At 36.7% G+C, this 17,574-nt stretch overlaps 1 long non-coding RNA gene across 1 annotated transcript in view; it reads right to left on the reverse strand.

The window, feature by feature from the left end:
• Nucleotides 1-1,115: 1,115 nt before the first annotated feature.
• LOC103102414 (uncharacterized) overlaps nucleotides 1,116-17,574 on the reverse strand; it is a 143,124-nt gene continuing 126,665 nt past the window's right edge. The window contains exon 4 of the long non-coding RNA XR_008914951.1: nucleotides 1,116-1,577. This is a non-coding gene — a long non-coding RNA (uncharacterized LOC103102414). The remainder of the gene's footprint in view (nucleotides 1,578-17,574) is intronic.

Consider the following 17,574-nt stretch of genomic DNA (forward strand, 5'->3'; position numbering starts at 1 on the left):
CAAAAAGGGCTACTCTAATATGCATTTCTTTGACTTACAGTTTTTAACTCTTTCTACAGTATATAAAATATTAGTTCTTCCTTTAAAAACTCAATTTCATTAGATCATTTACATATTTGTGATTTGTCCTTAGTCTTATAGATTTACATGGTACCTATAGATTTAGGATGGCATACTTTTAACACATTTCCTTAATGCAAAAATGTTTTCATACTAAGATATTTTCTTATTATTTCTTATATTTTTATGCAACTTACATTTTATATAATTTAAATAAATTATTTTAATTTTTAGAATATCTTCTCTGTCTTGCCCAGATCTTAGTACTTCATTTAATTAATTTTGAAATAAATGAATTGTATTCTCCACTGATTTTTAATGCAAAAACTTCTATATTTAGAACATTTATCCATTTAAAATTCTATAGTGCGCATGTGTGCACATAGGTGCAATATTATACGTATTGTCAGATATAGTTGATATTTCCTTGCACCAGGGTTAAAATGTAGTATTTGTTAAAGAAAATTGGATTAGGTAGAGAGGAGAAAACCATATATTAAAATAAATACAATGTGAAAATAATCACTTAAAATTTAGCTATGATCCAGAAATGATTTGCCTACCATATTGGAAGGTATTCTCTTTTTATGTAATGCATTTGTTTTTGCTGAACAAATTAGAGGCTATCTTCTTATCTTATATAATTTGATTTTGTTAGAAAGGTTTTCTTATCATAAATTAGACTTTTCAATATATGTAATATTTAATGTTAAAGGAATTCCATAACTTAATAACTCAGTAGTTCTAATATAAAAGTTGAGGATATCATGTTCTTTAGATGATAGTATGTGTTGAACATTAATTTTAACATCCTCATTCAATTGGGTTGGATTTTTCCCCTCACCCCCTCTGTCTTCCTTACTAAGGTACATTTGCTTTTAACACAAATGCATCATTCATCTAACTTTATTCTTGTGGGAGCTGCACCCTAATATGAAATAGACTAGGTTTCTTTAACACAAATTTTTTAACTTCTTATTCCATCTCACCTAAAAATTCTGTGGCTCTGATGAAAATTACTTTTCACTAAGTTTTTGGTTAGTATTGAAGTCTCCCTAAAGTAGGAAGGTAAATATGTACTCAGTACATAATATAAATCAAGTTGAAGATAAAAATTTTATTTACTAATATAAAATAAATTCCAACCATAAAATATTCAGTTTACATTGATATAATTCAGCAAGTGTCTTTTGGGGGGGTTATTAACATAATAATTGCAACACTAAATTGAGAGATATATTTAAGCCTCATCAAAACATAAAGTAGTTTTAAGAGTTTTGATTAAGTATGTAACATTTAATCTTGGTTCTGCATTGTCTTATTTAAAGTAAATATCTTTTGGCAAATTGAGATCTGGGATTTAGTTTCTTCTCTTATTGATGGTTATCTTCTCTCATAAAGAAATAATTCTTGCAATCAGTCGTCTTCAATAAATGATTCCAAAATGTCTATAGCTTTCAAATTCATTGTCACTTCTAAGCCTCAGCATGTCAGCCTCAAGACTGATGTTTATTCACCTTAGAAAAGAAACAAAGTAGAAAAGACAGCTAAGTACCACAGCACAGTCATATCTAATAAAGTTCTTCTACTCTAGATGTCAATTGAGAGGCTTTGCAATAATTGCAGAGTAAAAATGGCCTATCCAAACCCTCAAACCTACTTGAAAGTATTAGAGTATTTCTATCAAATCAAAGAAAATAAAGTGAACAAGAAGTTGTCTCACTTTTTAATTTTTAAGAACCTCCCACCCCCGACCTTGGAACTCTACAAGGGATTGTCAAGGGATAATCTAATGATCAAGCAGTTTTTGTTTGATTGTTTGTAGTTTTTTTTTTCCTATGTCTTTCCTAAAATGTTCTTTCAGCATTGAATGAAGATTGTCATTCTCAAAGGGTCAAAGTGTGAAGTCACATATGCACCAACTGCATCAAATATTCACTAAATATTCATGCTATTCTTGTATTAACCTTGTGAATATACCAGAACAGAATAGTATCCTAACTTTGCTAACAATTCTCCATCAGTAAGATGGAGAATATTTACTTGACATAAATGAAGGGAGATAAATAGATCAATGAGGATTTTAAAAACTTTTTCAGAAAGCTTAGAAAATTTCTCATTTAAACTCAAAGATATTGATGTTTCAAATTCAGACAGTATTCTTAGAAAATTTATATTGCTGGAATGACTGGTTCATTCAACCACCAGACCCATAATGTTTTTTAAAGATATATCTTTTTCCCCTTCAAAGGTAATAAGAATTTCCAACATATTATTTCCAAAATTAAAACATCCAAATTGTCTCTCTCCCTCCTTTTCCTCTTCCTTCTCAGAGATGGTAAGCAATTTTATCTGGATTATGCATGTATCATCATGCAAACATACTTCTATATTGGTCAGTGTAGTGAAAGAATATTCATATAAAACAAAAAATAAAAATAAAAAACATAAACTAATCTGGAAAATTGTATGTTTTGATCTGCATTCCAACTCCCAACAGTTCTTTATTAGGAGGAGGATAAAATAGCATTCTGTCATGAGTCTATCAAAACTGCTCTGCCTCATTGTATTGATGAAAGTAACTAAGACTTTCACAGTTGATCATTATATAATGTTTTTATTATGTACAAGGTTCTCCTCATTCTACTTATTTCACTTTGCATCAATTCATTTAGATTTTTCCAGAACTTTCTGAATATATTCCTGCTCATTGTTTGTCATAGCACAATAATATTCCATTACAATTTTATGCCACGATTTGTCCAACCATTTAGTAATTAATGGACATCCCCTCAATTTCCCATTTGCTACCATCACAAAAATAAATGTTATAAATATTTTTAAAAGTATAACTGTTAATCTTTGTTATAATCTCTTTGGGATGCAGATCTAGTAGGGGCATTGTATGAATTAAAATTAGGTTTTACTCAATATTAGAATTATAAAGTGATATTTTGGTCTCTGTTTTAAAAATATTAGCTCTTAAGTCAGAAATGACTGTTAGCAGCTTTTATTTTATAAAGTAGATATATTAAAAGTGGGAAATGTAGGAAGGAGACAGAGCCCTGTCTAGGCTACCACTCTAAATACTGCTCCATTGAAGTCTGGTTCAGCCCTCAGCATGGGCTCCCTCAATTTCCAATCTCCACATGGAATTCCTGGTAACATCTTCAGCCAGAAATCCACCAATGCAAGTTTCTTCCTTCAGCCCGAGTCTATCAACCAGCAAGCCTCTCCAGCTTAGAAAGCTCTAGTCAAGGACAAGTCGAGGACAAAGTGATGACCTCTTAGAGCCTCCCTTCAGTCTGGCTCACCAATGCAGAATCCAAGGGAAGAGTCTCTCCAAAAGCCACGCAGGAATTGTCTCCAAGGAACCAGTCTCTCCAAAAACCAAGGAAGGAACGAGACCAGACCATATTAGTCTCTTCTTTTATACCCCATTTTTTCCCCCATGTCATATCCTGTCTCTCTCCCTTTTCACAGGAACCAATTGCAGTCTCCCAATTTGCCTAGCACTGCCCAAGGGGGGCAGTGTTTGTGGCCTTTGGGGGTGTGAACTAGTGAGTGACTTGTGAGTTCTCTTACCTAATGATTAGCTAGCTACTAATTAGTGAAATAGATGGATAGTTGATATAGATGGTGAGATACCAAGGTATTCACAATGGACCTGTGAGTCTCCTTACAAGGTCAGCGTGCTGCTCAGACTCCCAGGCAGATTTTCAAACAGGACAAGGGGTTATTTAAACACTGTAAGATTGAGGGGAGGATTAAGAAATAGGTTTCCCTAAATCTAATGGTTCTAGCTGTTAAACGTACATTTTTAGGGTTGAGACTGAATATATTATTTAGCTAAATTCACACCACTGCAATCTCTGCATGGGAATTTCTTCGTTTGTCTTCAAGCTCCTTAGATCCCTACTCTGTCTGTCTAAAATTCCCAGCTATGTGACTGTCTGATGCTATTAATCGTCTCAGATAACTTTTGGTAAGCTATCAAGTCCTTAATAGTAGTTTTGGGGTGAACCCTTTATGTTAGGTTACAACCCTATCAGGGTTGGGCCTTCGATGGTTTCAGGACTCCACACAACAGACAGTTTACTGGCTTGCTGGCAACAATCTTCAACACATCATGGAACACTCTCTCAGTAGACATGAAACACTTTTGGATCTCAAGAAATGATGTATTTCTTCAAACAGGAACACCAGAGTAGTTCAGGGATAGGAAACCACAAACTCTCCTCTGCTCATAGAGGTAATGAGTAAGAGAAAGTATCCAGCTTCAAACTGTCACAGCAACAGGAAGTCAGAGACCCCTGTTATTCCTGGTATCCACCTTTATCTATTCCTCATGTTTCAGAATTCAATTTCTACAGTTCTAGAGCATGTGGTCAGATCCAGCATGGTTATCTCTCTTCAAAATCTCCTTTCTGTTTCCTGCTTGCACCCCTTTCTCTCCTTTCCTCATTACAACAAGGATACTTTAAGTTCTTGATTTGATCAACTAAAAATAGACAAAGGGAGAGTTAATTCTCTCTTCACAATATTACAGGAGCAAAGGATTTGCAGAGTTTTATGGCCCTTTGGGCATAGCTCCAAATTGTTCTCCAGAAAGGTTGGATTAGTTCACAACTCCACCAGCAATATATTAGGGTCTCAGTTCTGCCACATCCCCTGCAATATTTATTAATTTCCTTTTCTGTTATCTTGGCCAATCTGACAAGTGTGAAGTGGTTGCTCAAAGTTGTTTTAATTTGCATTTTCTAATCAATAATGATTTAGGACATTTTTATATGATTATTTATAGCTTTGATTTCTTCATCAGAAAACTACTTGTTTATATCCTTTGACCATTTGTCAATTCAAAATGACTTGTATTTGTATAAATTTTACTTAGTTATGTATAAATTTGAGAAGTTGGTCATTTATCATGGGTATTTGCTATAATTTTTTCCCCAGTTGGTTGTTCCTTTCTAAATTTGTTGACTGATTTTGTTTGTATAAAACTTTTTTTATCTATTATAATCAAAATTCTGTATTTTTCATCTTTTTATGGTCTTTGTCATCTTTTACAGTCATAAATCATCCCCTTTTCCAAAGAACTGTCAGGAAAACTATACTATTTCCCTTAATTTACCTCTGGTATCATTCTCTCTGTCTGTCATAGACCCATAAAGTAGGAGATATTGCTCTACACCCGTGATGGTAAACCTATGGCAGACATGCCAGAGATGGCACGCATAGACCTCTCAATGGGCCCTCATGCCAAGGACCTAGTGCCTTAAGGAAGCAGTACACTTGTCCCTGCAGCACAGAGTTCACCAAAGTTGCTAATTAAAAATCTGGAAGGAAACTTCTCGGGGTGGAACCAAGATGGAAGAGTAACTACAATTGCAGCTTACCATTTCACCAGAAAAATCCTCTCCTACCAAGAGTAAAATATCACCACAAAACAAATACAGGAGTGAAAGAACCAACAGAGACAGAGAGAAACAGACTTCAAAAAAAGAAAACCCTAAAAGATAGTCAGAGATCATCTGGGGAACTGTGGTGAGAGGGGAGCAGAGCTAGCAGGGGGCATAGCAGCGAGTGAAAAACAAACCAAGAGCAAACCATCCCCCACCACCCCATACATTTGTTCTCACAGGTTCTGAACTTAAGTCTAAGCTAAGTCAGACCCTGAGATCTTGCCAGGCAAAAAGATGTTCAAGCCAACTAACACTCCTTGAAATTGAAAACCTGTGAGAAAGTGCAGAGTCCCAGCCCAGGGTAATCTGGGCCAAAGGGGACCAATCCATGAGGGCCCATAGCGAAGCCAGGAATCCCAATCTGGGCTTGGGATGAAGACATAATCCACAGTTTGGGGTGAGAAAGCAGTTCTTAGGGGGACCCTCCCTGGCATCTTTTTGCCCCAAACTAAGGGTTGAGCTCTAGGACAGAGCAATCATGGGTGTGTCTGATTGAATCAAGAACACCTTGAGGCCAAAAAAGGTGAGCCTAAGCCTGGGGTTAGAATCTGATCAGCACCTGACCTAATCAAGTTCATACTGACATCAAAAGCTTACACCCAAGCATAGATTAGTATACCTGTTTGATTTGTGGGAAAGAAATGAATTTAAGTCCAAGCAAGAGACAAAGAATATTTCAAAACATAAAATGAATGACCTTGTTTATATCAAATTAAAAAGGTTTTATATAGACAAAACCAATACAACCAAAATTATAAAGAAAGTAACAAATTGGGAAAACATTTCTATTCAAAACTCTCTGACAAATGTTTAATTTCTCAAATGTATGAGGAAATAAGTTAAATTTATAAAAAAAAAATTAAACCATCCCCCAATCAACAAATAGTCTATGTACACGAATAGGCAGTTTTCACATGATGAAATCAAAACTATCAATAAGCACATGAAAAAGTGTTTTAAATTCCTCCTGATTAGAGAAATGCAAATTAAAACAACTCTAATGTACCACCTTATACCTAGAAGATTGGCCAATATAACAGCAAAGGAAAGTGATAAATGTTGGAGGGGATGTAGCAAAATTGCAACACTAATACATTGCTGGTGAAGTTGTTAATTGTTCCCACCATTCTGGAGGTCAATCTTGAACTCTGTGCAAAAGACTTTAAAAGAATGTCTGCACTTTGATCCAGTTATACCAATGCTGAATTTATGCCCCAAGGAGAAAATAAGGGAAAAGTCTCGTACAAAAATATTCATAGCTACACTCTTTGTTGTGGCAAAATATTGGAACATGATGGGGTGTCCATCGATTAGAGAATGGATGACTAAATTGTGGTATATGTTGGTGATAGAATATTATTGTGTTGAAAGGCAAAAAGAAATGGAAGAATTCCATGTGAACTGTGTAAGGATGATTTTAGAAAATAAGTATCGCTTTATTAGTTTAGAGATAAGAAGTAAAATGGCTGGCTTGAAAAAAGAACTGGAGTTTGAAGCAGAGGGAGAGAGCATGTTGATTTCAGATGTTGACAGTTATAACCCTGGTTTTTTTTTTGTTATTGTTGTTTTGTTTTGTTTTGTTTTCTGTATCAATTACTCTCTCTGGCAGTTGGGAGTTGGTCTCTGGTAGTTGGCAGAGACAGGCACTTTCAGAGACTCTCTCTCAGGGTTGGAGGAGGTAACATCTTTGCCTCTCTCTCTGTCTGAGGGAAAGATCTGAAGAAGCTTAGTGTTTTCCTTTCCCAAATTGGGAAACACTATTGAATATATATTGTGGTTTTTATAGATTGTTTAAGTCTGAGAAGACCAAAGAAAAACTGGGTTGTTGGTTTGGAATCTGAGTCTGTTAAGGCTCAGAGTTCTAACTTCATTATTATTGAGACTCAACCAGCTAGCCTTTGCTATTTTATAATTTGAAGGTTAAGTTAAGAATTATAAGGATAATAGTGGTAGTTTTTATTTAGATAATATAAATTTGGGTTAGTCAGATCAGGGAGGAGTAGTGTAGACTGTGAAACATAGGAGAAGCTGTTCCTTGTGGAACCAGGGAGTTTATTTGGGTGGATTTAGAATCCCTTAGAATTAGAAATCCTTCCTTATCTTATATATTTCAATAAATATTTTATTTTTATAATAAGAGTTTCTTTAGCATCCTTGAGCCTGGCCCTGAAGGGAAATTCACATTTGAGCTTAACTTCATCACTGAGGATACTTTTGATTACATCTATCAAAAGTATCTGAACAGTTTTTTTTAACAGTTTTGTACAGTATTTTTTAATCTATATTTATGTAGCTCACCATTATCATTTTTATTTTTACAACTAGAATGACCTCCAGGAATTAATGCAGAGTGAAAGGAGCAGAACCAGAATAACATTGTACACAGAGACTGATACAATTGAATGTAATAAACTTTTCTACCAGCAGCAATTCAAGGACCTAGGACAATCCAGATGAACTTGTAAGAAAGAATGCTATCCATATGCAGAGAAAGAACTAGAAATGCATTAGAAAAATATATGCTCAATCACATTGTGCAATCGGGATGTGATTAGGGTTGTGATGTTAAAGGGTTATTCTACTGTAAATATGAATAACATAGAAATATGTTTTGAACAATGATAATGTATAACCCAATGGAACTTTGTAAGGGGGGAGAAGAGAGCAGGGGTGGGGTATTATGAATCATGTAATCATGGGAAAATACTTTAAATAATTTTTAAAGGCTGCTATATCACCTGGAAGAAGGCATCTATATCTATTTTGACATATATTGGATCTCTATTTCTATATTTTAGATCATGAAGTTTGTCATATTGTGAGATATCTGGATCCAAGAATATGGAAAGTTTAGCTACTTTTAAATCACAATTTATGATTATATTAAATGGAAGGACAAATGAACAACAACAAAAAGAAAGCTGGAGGGAGGCACTGATGGCTTTTTCTCTTACCCCTTTCCCCAGTAGGACTTAGTAAGCAGGTTTCTTCTAGACATCATACAATGGAGGACAAGATTGCCCCACCCCATTCAGAATACAATGGTCACTTAATTACTTTTGGCCTGAGTGAGAAACAACTTATATCTTTACCATAAGAAGCAGCCAGTTTCTTTACCCATACAAAGTATTTTTGGGGATTTAGGGGTGTGTCTTTTGTGTTGATACTTTAAAAATGTTCAAAACTATAGTTATTTAGGAATAAGTTTTATGAACCCAAAGCTAAACTAATGTAAGAGAGGAACTTGGAAAAGAGAGAAATCAGATATAGCAATGGTAGGAACAGGCCATGTGGGGGAAGGGCAGAAGAAAAAACCTCAAGACTCCAGTGAGAGAACAGGAGCTGAGAGAACTCAGAAACTGCCAGATCACCTCATTCCTCCATCTGAGAGTCTGAAAAGAGGATCTCTAAGGCTGGGGGTCCCTCTGGACATCAACTGCTTCTCAGTGAAACCTGAAATCTCTCACTCAGCATAGATATTGTTGATTGGTACTTTGTAGGAAGCCACCTACAGGGGAAAAAAAAAAAAACTCCTTTCCAAAGATCATTCTCCACCTCACTCCCCAACTTGTCTGGAACTCCATTATTCTAACTAGATTAGACCAGGAGTAGGGACCAAACCAGAAGCTGACCAGAAGAGAGATCAAGGTCAAGAACCTGGACCTCTGAAATTTGGGGGGGTCAGTATGCCATTCTACAGGGACCCCTTTTGCCCACTTTCCTCACCCAAACCTTCATTTTGTTATGGGTAGGAAGGATACCTTTGGGATTTGGGAAGGATACCTTTTGCAGGAATGCAAGACTCCAAAACTTAGCTTAAAAACAAAAAGAGAAATTTATTAATTTAGAAAGTAATGTTGAGAATGGCCAGGACGATAGCAAAGTGGGAAAGCAAGATGGGGAGCAGTTCCTGGGAGGATAGCATGAATGGAAAGGCTGTTCCTCCATGGGGACAGCATGGATGGAAAAGCTGTCCCTCGGATGACATCAGTTCTGGGGATTTTATACTTTTTATGACAGATGCTATATCATGGTATGGACCCGACCTATAGATTGTTAGTAAAGCTTCCCGAGGGGAGAGAAGCTTTAAGGTAGGAAGATAGAGGAAGGATAGAAGTATTGGATACCACCAGGGGGATGGTAGAGCCAAATTAGAGATATGAGGTGACAGGAATGAGTCAGAAATGCAGGCCTTATTAATTATCAATGAGCCACAGCAATACTCTGATCAGTGGACTACTCAGAAGGCTTGTACCATCCAGTGATCCAAACTTAATACCACACAGGTTGGAGAGATGATAAAGAAAAGAAAGTGCTTGGCCGAAGGCCAGGTCCCAGGTGAGAGAGATAGAGAAGGATTAAAGATGGAGCTTGGCCAGAGGCCAGAGGCCAAGCTCCAGCAAGGACAGACATCAGTGGGAGCTGAGATCCAAGTGAGGAAGAGAGGGAAGAGAGGAAGAGAGGAGGTGGAACTTGCTGTGGCTGTATTTAATCTCTTTGATATGCAAATATACACAATACATAGGGATGATTATCATTGGTTAACGACAAGGCATAGGTGTGGTTTCTCTTAACCAGGTGAACACAAAGAAACCTGTTTTCCAGCCTAACCTGTGGGAAGTTGGGGTCAAGGGTCAGAGGCTTTCCCAGCCATGTGCAAGACTGAGCATGCTCAAGACTGAGCATACTCTCTTCTAAGACAATCTGTACACACTATAACTGTTTCCCTTGCCCCTAGACAGGTGTGGACTGCTACAGTTAGTCCCTCAGGCATTTGGAGGGGTGAGGTGGTCACCTGACTGGGGTCTGCCTGGAGACCTAAAGATTCATCTCTTTGTCCATCTTAAATCTAGAGGACAATTAAGGAGGATAAACATCTCAGGACCCTGGGTGGGGTCATTGGGTGTTTTTAGGTTAAGAGTCAGGAAGATGAAAAGGCAAGGGAGTTTCCCTGATAATAGTTCACCAGGGTTTCTGGGGTACCATGCACATGTCACATTTTTCCATTCCCTGAGTGATCCCAAATAAAGTGTTACTACTTAGATCAGGTCTGCCTAGTTTCTGACACTGAAGAAGGGGACTGAAGATTTGGGGAGAACTATACCTCTCCCCAAGGAGGAGGGTTATTTTAGGATTCTAAGGACCCAACAACTAGATCTAAAGAGCAATCTTCTCCTCTGTGCTGAGGAATAATACCAAGTCTTAAGGGGAAGAAGTGACAGTATGGGTACTGGATGGACTCAGAGGCAGGAAAGTTTACCCTGCCTCTCAACAATAGCTGGGATCAAAAGGGGGGCAGTGAGCCATTTCACTAAAGCTCTTACCTCTAAATTAACCTCCACCTTTCAGAACCACTCTCTGAGAAGACTTACTCTGTCCCTTAAGGAGGTAAAGCGAAGTTACATTCCTCAAGGGAAGAGAGGGGAAGGTCAACCTCTTCTCCCCCACATTCCTTTATCCCTTTCTCTCCTTCTCTCCAGTTCCCCAGTGTATGTGTGAGTGACCTTGACCTTCTTACTGGCCATTCATTATACTAATAACCTCTTCCCTGTTCTATTGTTATGGACAATGAATGATACCCTTGGGATTCGGGAAGGATACCTTTTGCAAGCATGCAATGACTCCAAAATTTAGCTTAAAAACAAAAAGAGATTTATTAATTTAGAGAGTAATGTTGAGAATGGTCAGGAGGATAGCAAGGTGGAACAGCAAGATAGGGAGCAGTTCCTTGGGAGGACAGCATGAAAGGAAAGGCTGTTTCCTATGGGGACAGCATGGGAGGAAAGGCTGTTCCCCACATCAGTTCTGAGGTTTTTATAACTTTTTACAACAGAACCTATGCCTTTGTGGGGACTTGACTCTCAGGCATTTTGGTGGGGTGAGGTGGTTATCTGGCTGGGTTCTGCCTGGAGGCATGAAGATTCATCTCTTTCTCTATCCTAAGTCTCCAGGATGTTCAAAGGTAGATAGTCATCTCAAGACCCTGGGTGGGGTCATTGGGTGTTTCCAGGTTTAGAGTCAGGAGGATGCAAAGCAAGAGAGTTTCCTAGATGACAGCCTGGGTTTCTGGGGTACAGTGCCCATGTCACTATAACATACTTCCCCAGTTTATTTCACAAGCAACCATTGCTTCAATTTGCATTCATAATCCCCTCATCTCTTTCTAACCCAACCTGTTCAATTTGCATTGAAAGGGGGGTGCCTGCCTGGGGGAAAACAGGTGAGCTAGAAGCTCAAGAAAACATTATAGTGGCTTGTCAGAGGTATTGGTCTCCCAACCAGCTCTGCATCCAGATTAAAACCTGACTTCAATCTTTGGCAGTTTTCTAAAAGGTTAATGTGGAGGATACCCCCTTCAGGGAGCCTGGACTATGATGGGGTGGAATGTATCAGAATGATGTCATTTAACCTGAGAGTTATATTTTTCTACAAATAAGGTACTTTTGTTATAAGGAATTTATTAAATGTTTGCTCTGTCTCCTTAGGAGCAGATTTTCCAGGTAAGAGGAAGTTAAGTAGTATCATTCTGTCTCATTAAGAGCAGAAGTTTTATGTTAAAGGGAGTTTTATTAAGTCCATTCTGTTACTTTAAGAAGCCAGAGCAGATACCTCTTGCCCTCCATCACTTTAAGAGACCTATCATAATAGAGGAAATAAAGTAAGTTTGGGGCTCCAGTCTTTCTGACTTCCCTGGAAGCAGGATGCTGGATAATTCTTTCAGACAAGGAAGATGTTAGTTATTTTGAGATAGTTACTTTCAGAGTTTGAGATACACCTATGAAGTAGAGTTAAAGTCTGATTCTGAGGACTTTTCTCCTGAAGGAAGAAGAACCTATCTGAAGGGGCTCCCTGTCAAGAAGATAGACCCCTATTCCCTTATACTTGATTGGATTTTAGTGATAGTGATAGTTTTAAGATAATCAATATTGTGATTCCAAAATGATTAGCATAGTCACATCATAACCTTAATTACAATTAGTAGAATTCATGATTTTTATTATCATGATTTATATTACAGATAAGAGATAAGGATCTCTTATCAATAGTTTGCTAAAATATAAAACTGCTTGCAAGGGAATTTTCAATTCTCCCTTACTAGTTACAGAGTAAGTTATTAGTCCTAAGATGCTGACCATCTGAATTTCATATCAATTGTCAACTAGAAAAAACGCAGAACTATTAAATAGTCAAAATCACTCTTTAATCAAGGGCTAAAGGGGTTCAGCGCTAAAAGACCTCAGCACTAATAGACTAGGACAACAGAGCTGCTCCCCAAGACTGCATAGAGTCTGGACACACTGGTCACTGACCCCTGGGAGTACCACCGACTCAAGATGGACTCCAAGGAACAAAAGAATTTGGGGAAAACCTATATATCATTTGGGGAGTCCAGGGGCAGGGAAAGATGATTGACATCACTATAGCTACAAAGAAAATGGGAGTGTTCAAACTACACTGACAAGATACAATCAAGCCTGGGAAAGGAATCATAGCTAGAGGTTAGGGTGTAAGAGAAGGGGCTGCTTACCATAGATACTGAAGGATGGTTCCTGCTCAGGTGTGGATCTTCTTGGGAAAGGTTCTAATACAATAGGGGAGACTACCTAAAACAAAGAGGGTCCTTAGCATATGCTTATCTCACCCAACCAGGACTGTCATTTCCCTGAGGGTCTCCCACTCAGTCTGAAACTAACTTGGGATTCCCTTCAGGGTAGATTCCCATGGGAACAGGGAACAAATACAAGCTTTGGGTACTCCAATCTACAAGCTAGCCCTGAAAATTGGGGTTCTTCAGATCTCACTAGGTAACAAGTTTGGAATTCCTAAATTCCATGTTGACACAAGGCATGGTTCAAATGCCTACACCCTTCCCTTTTTGGAATTAACATCCTTTATTATTATTATTATTATTATTATTATTATTATTATTATTATTATTATTAACATCCACAAATAGCATCCTTTTCCCCCAGATCAAAGGAGTCTTAGGTAATGGTCATTTATTATTTCTCTTAATAAGGGTAAGTCTTGTGATTTAACATTCAGAAAAATGTGGGGTTTTCTAAATGAACTAACTGATCGGCTTTGTTGTTGGATAACTGTTTTCTACGAAGGTCTATATGTCTTCTGATATAGGTCCTGCACCTTGTTGGAAGTAGGGCCTGTGTCTGAGGCTCTCTGCCAAGAGAGATTCTGACAGTTGTATCTGACAGTTGGCTCCAGGCAGCTTTTGGTTCTTCATAGATTAATTTAAGGAGTTAAGTTAGTAATATAGAATTTAAGTTTAGTTTAGTGAGAATAGTTTAAGGAGGCCTGTCTGACAGGCAAGAAGAGACTGCAAAGAAGCCAGTTTTGGGGGGGTTTATTTAGAGATTTTAGTATAAGGGTAAGAGATTTCTTATCCTATTCCTAACTCCTAGTTTCTATCCTTCTATTTCCTCTCCCTACCTCTACTATAAAACAAGTAAATACGGGTTGTATCCAGTTGCTTCTGGCCTTCCATCTACTGCCTACAAATTAGTTTAACCCTGACAGTTTTAGTTTACCCTAACTGCTTAAGGAAATTTATCAACCACTGTATAAATGAAAATCTGTTACTGTAAAAGACTGCATTTCCCAGGAGCCCACTGATTTCCTGTCATTACTTACTTCCTGTTGTTAGGGGTTTTTAGGCGGGTGACATGGAAAGTTCCACCTCTTTACTTCTGGTTCCCAGCTTGGTGGTAGTAAGACTGGTGGTTGAACTGACTGATCAGCCATGGGCATGTGGTTTTTATTTTGTATGCCTTTTATTCCTTTATTTCTAATAATCATTAATAAATCCCTTAAAATATAATATTTTCATTATTTGAGATATAAATTTAATTTTTACAGTTGGTGAAAGGATGAGAAACTCTCAATTTTTTTTAAGATAGCCAAGATAATTTTTTTTAAGTCGCATTTCTTCTGCCAAGGCTCTTTGCCCACCCAAAATGCCCTCGCAGACTCCCACTCTCTTTGGAACTGCTGCATTTTTCTTTTCCTACTTTTTGCCCAGTTGCTTGCTCTCCCTACTGGATGGGCTTTTTTAATTTTTTAATTTTTAAAAATCAATTATTTATTTATTACTGAGTACTTTTTTTTTAATTAAAAGATAATTTTTTTAGTCTATTTTGAGCATTATTCCCTGGTTACAAGAATCATATTCCTTCCCTCCTTTCTCTCCCCCCCACCCCTCCTATAGCAGACAGGCAACCCCACTGAGCATAACATGTGTCCCTGATCAGAACCCCAAGCTAAGACTTGGGGCCTCATTGCGCCTTGACCGGGGGTTTGGAAATTTAAGTGGTGTGCATGAAGTTACACTACTTTTGGCTTAGTCAGGGTCTTAGAGTCTTGAATTTGGCATGGACCCAGCTTCAGGACCTGGAGCAGTAGATGTGAGATAAAACATGGAGCTTACTATTGGCTTGTGCTAGTATTCCTTCATGAAGCCCTGCTGAGGACTTTGAGGTCTTGCTGTGAACTGTGCTTACCTTGGACCCCAATGAATGAGATTCTATTTTCCTATCTTTCAAGTTATTTTCTGCTGAAAAGTTGCTTCACTCCATCCCCTTGTTGGTTCTTTCACTCCAGAAATTTTTTTGAAGCATTATTTTAAGTTTGATTGGAGAGAATTCTCACAGTGGTTTGAGGTTTGCCTGCTTCTCTTCTACCATCTTGATTCTTCCTTTATCTTAAATTCAACTTGAAATCTGACTAATAAACCATATAATTGGTTTTATATAATCATGATACTGGGTAGGATAGTTACTTATGCAGACAAGAGAATACAGCCATAAGTGGGGATGTTTTATTTATTTCTCTCTTGATTTTTATTTTCTTTTTAAATTTTTCCCTATGGTTATATGATTTTTGTTGTCTCTCCTTTTTCTTTCCCTCTCATAGAGTTGACAAGCAATCTTACTGGGTTATACATTTATTATCACTCAAAACCTATTTCCTTATTATTCATTTTTATAAATAGAGTAAGCTTTTAAAACTAAAACTCCAAATCATATACCCGTATTAATAAGTGGACAAATTTTGATTGACGAACAAAATGGGAAGAAACTTCCCAATCAATAAATATTAGGGCCTCAATTGGTTGCTGTACTTTCATCCTGGCCAAGGTAGGGAGACCTATTCTTAATAAATAAATATAAAAACAAAGCTAGAATTCAAAAGAAGGCAGATAAATGCATTTAGTTTTCTATTTTAAAAGTAAAAGAAGCTGTTGTACTACCCCTGGAAAACAATCACAACATCCTTGCTAATTTTCTGATGTATTATAATGAGTCCAAATATTTTTGTTTGTATAAAATATTTATTTCCCATTTCTAGTAAATTATGTTTGGGGATGCAAATGCTGTTTTATGTAAGGGTAATGTCCTAGTTGTATACAAATTGCTAATTTATTGCACTATATGTCTGCTAAACATTGTCAGCTATTAAACTATGTCTCTTGCTGAAATTCTAAATTTATTTCCACATTATGCATTATTTAATATAGATCAAGTCAGTATAAATCTTAAATCACCTTCATCATGTTAACACTTTTTAACAGTACTATTCAGATCATCTTCTTGTTGGAGTGGCAGTATAGGAGAAATATGCAGGATATAAAATAATGAATGGCACCAAAGTGGCCAATTGTGGCTTTTATTTACCCCTAATAAAAGGACTTGAAATTAAATGGCAACTGACTTAATGGTGATAAAGAGAAAAAGTTTAGTGTTAAGATAATAAATAAATCATTCTTAAAAGTTTTTTTAAATGGTCAAGAAAATTCCAATAAAGCACAAACTTGTACAGTCAAATCAAATCAGAAAAAAAGTATGTAATTGCTTCACCATACCTGTGGTCACATTTATAAGATAATTTTTCAATGAAGATCACCAACTACCTACATTCTATTCCTGTGTGATTAATTCCCATATTCTCCCATAGAATTTTTGCCGAATCTGTTCAGGGTCTTCTGTTGTCGTTTGATAATTCGTGAATAACAGTGGAGTGGTGGTGTCTTCCAATACTGATTTCTCATATGTGAACACATGAAACACCTGAACACATCTATTTTTAATCATATATTTCCTCAATGGCATATATTTCCAGGTACATAGTTAATCATTGGAAAGATAATGTAGTCTGCCTATACCCATTATTTGTCTTTCTGTTTCCTTGTGTCTTATCTTCAATTTTCATTCTTAAAAATTTTTTTTGCAAAAATATTTGCAAGTATATCAAATTCCCACTAATCTGTGATGAACACCCACACACACACCTCAAATTAAGGCCTTTGTGTGGTAGTTTAGGATCATTAAAAGCATTATGTTGTTTGCCAGCTACAGTTTACTCTCCTCTCTTCCTATTAAAAAAATTCTGAGCTTATTTCATTACATATTTATAGCATCTGTACCAGATAAAACTACTAATATGCTAACTCAATGTATCAGCCATACAAATTTATTTTATAATCTGAGTAATAGTCTTCTCCATCTGTCTTACTCTCACAGTCTCTCCTTATTTCATCCTTCATGATACTATGTCTAACCTTAGTGGGATCATTCTATGACCAACTTTATTTCAGATATGCCTGTGAATGAATCACAAAACTATAGAATTTTTGAGTTGCAAAGAACATCAGGAATAGTCTAATCTACATAGTAAATGAAAGATTCTCCATTAATGACTTACTGGATAAGTGACTGTTCAGTTTTTTTTTTTATTAAAGATTTCCAAGGAAAGAGGACCCACTGTTTCCTGATCAAACTATTTTTGAAAAGCATTAATTATTGTGAACTATGCCAACATCGTGCCAATATTTTCCTCTTTATGACTTTCATCCATTGACACTGGTTCTATTCTTTGTGGGTAATAATAGAACAGCTAATCACTCCTCCATTAATCTATTCAAATACTTTAAAACTTATCTTGGTCCCCATCCCTGGGACCAGAGTCTTCTATTTCCCATCAGAAACATAAAATTATTTTAATTGATCCTCAATTTCATAGAAGTCCTTTACAATTA

This window comes from Monodelphis domestica, chromosome 1, assembly GCF_027887165.1.
Source record: "Monodelphis domestica isolate mMonDom1 chromosome 1, mMonDom1.pri, whole genome shotgun sequence".
NCBI classification, from domain to species: Eukaryota; Metazoa; Chordata; class Mammalia; order Didelphimorphia; family Didelphidae; genus Monodelphis; species Monodelphis domestica.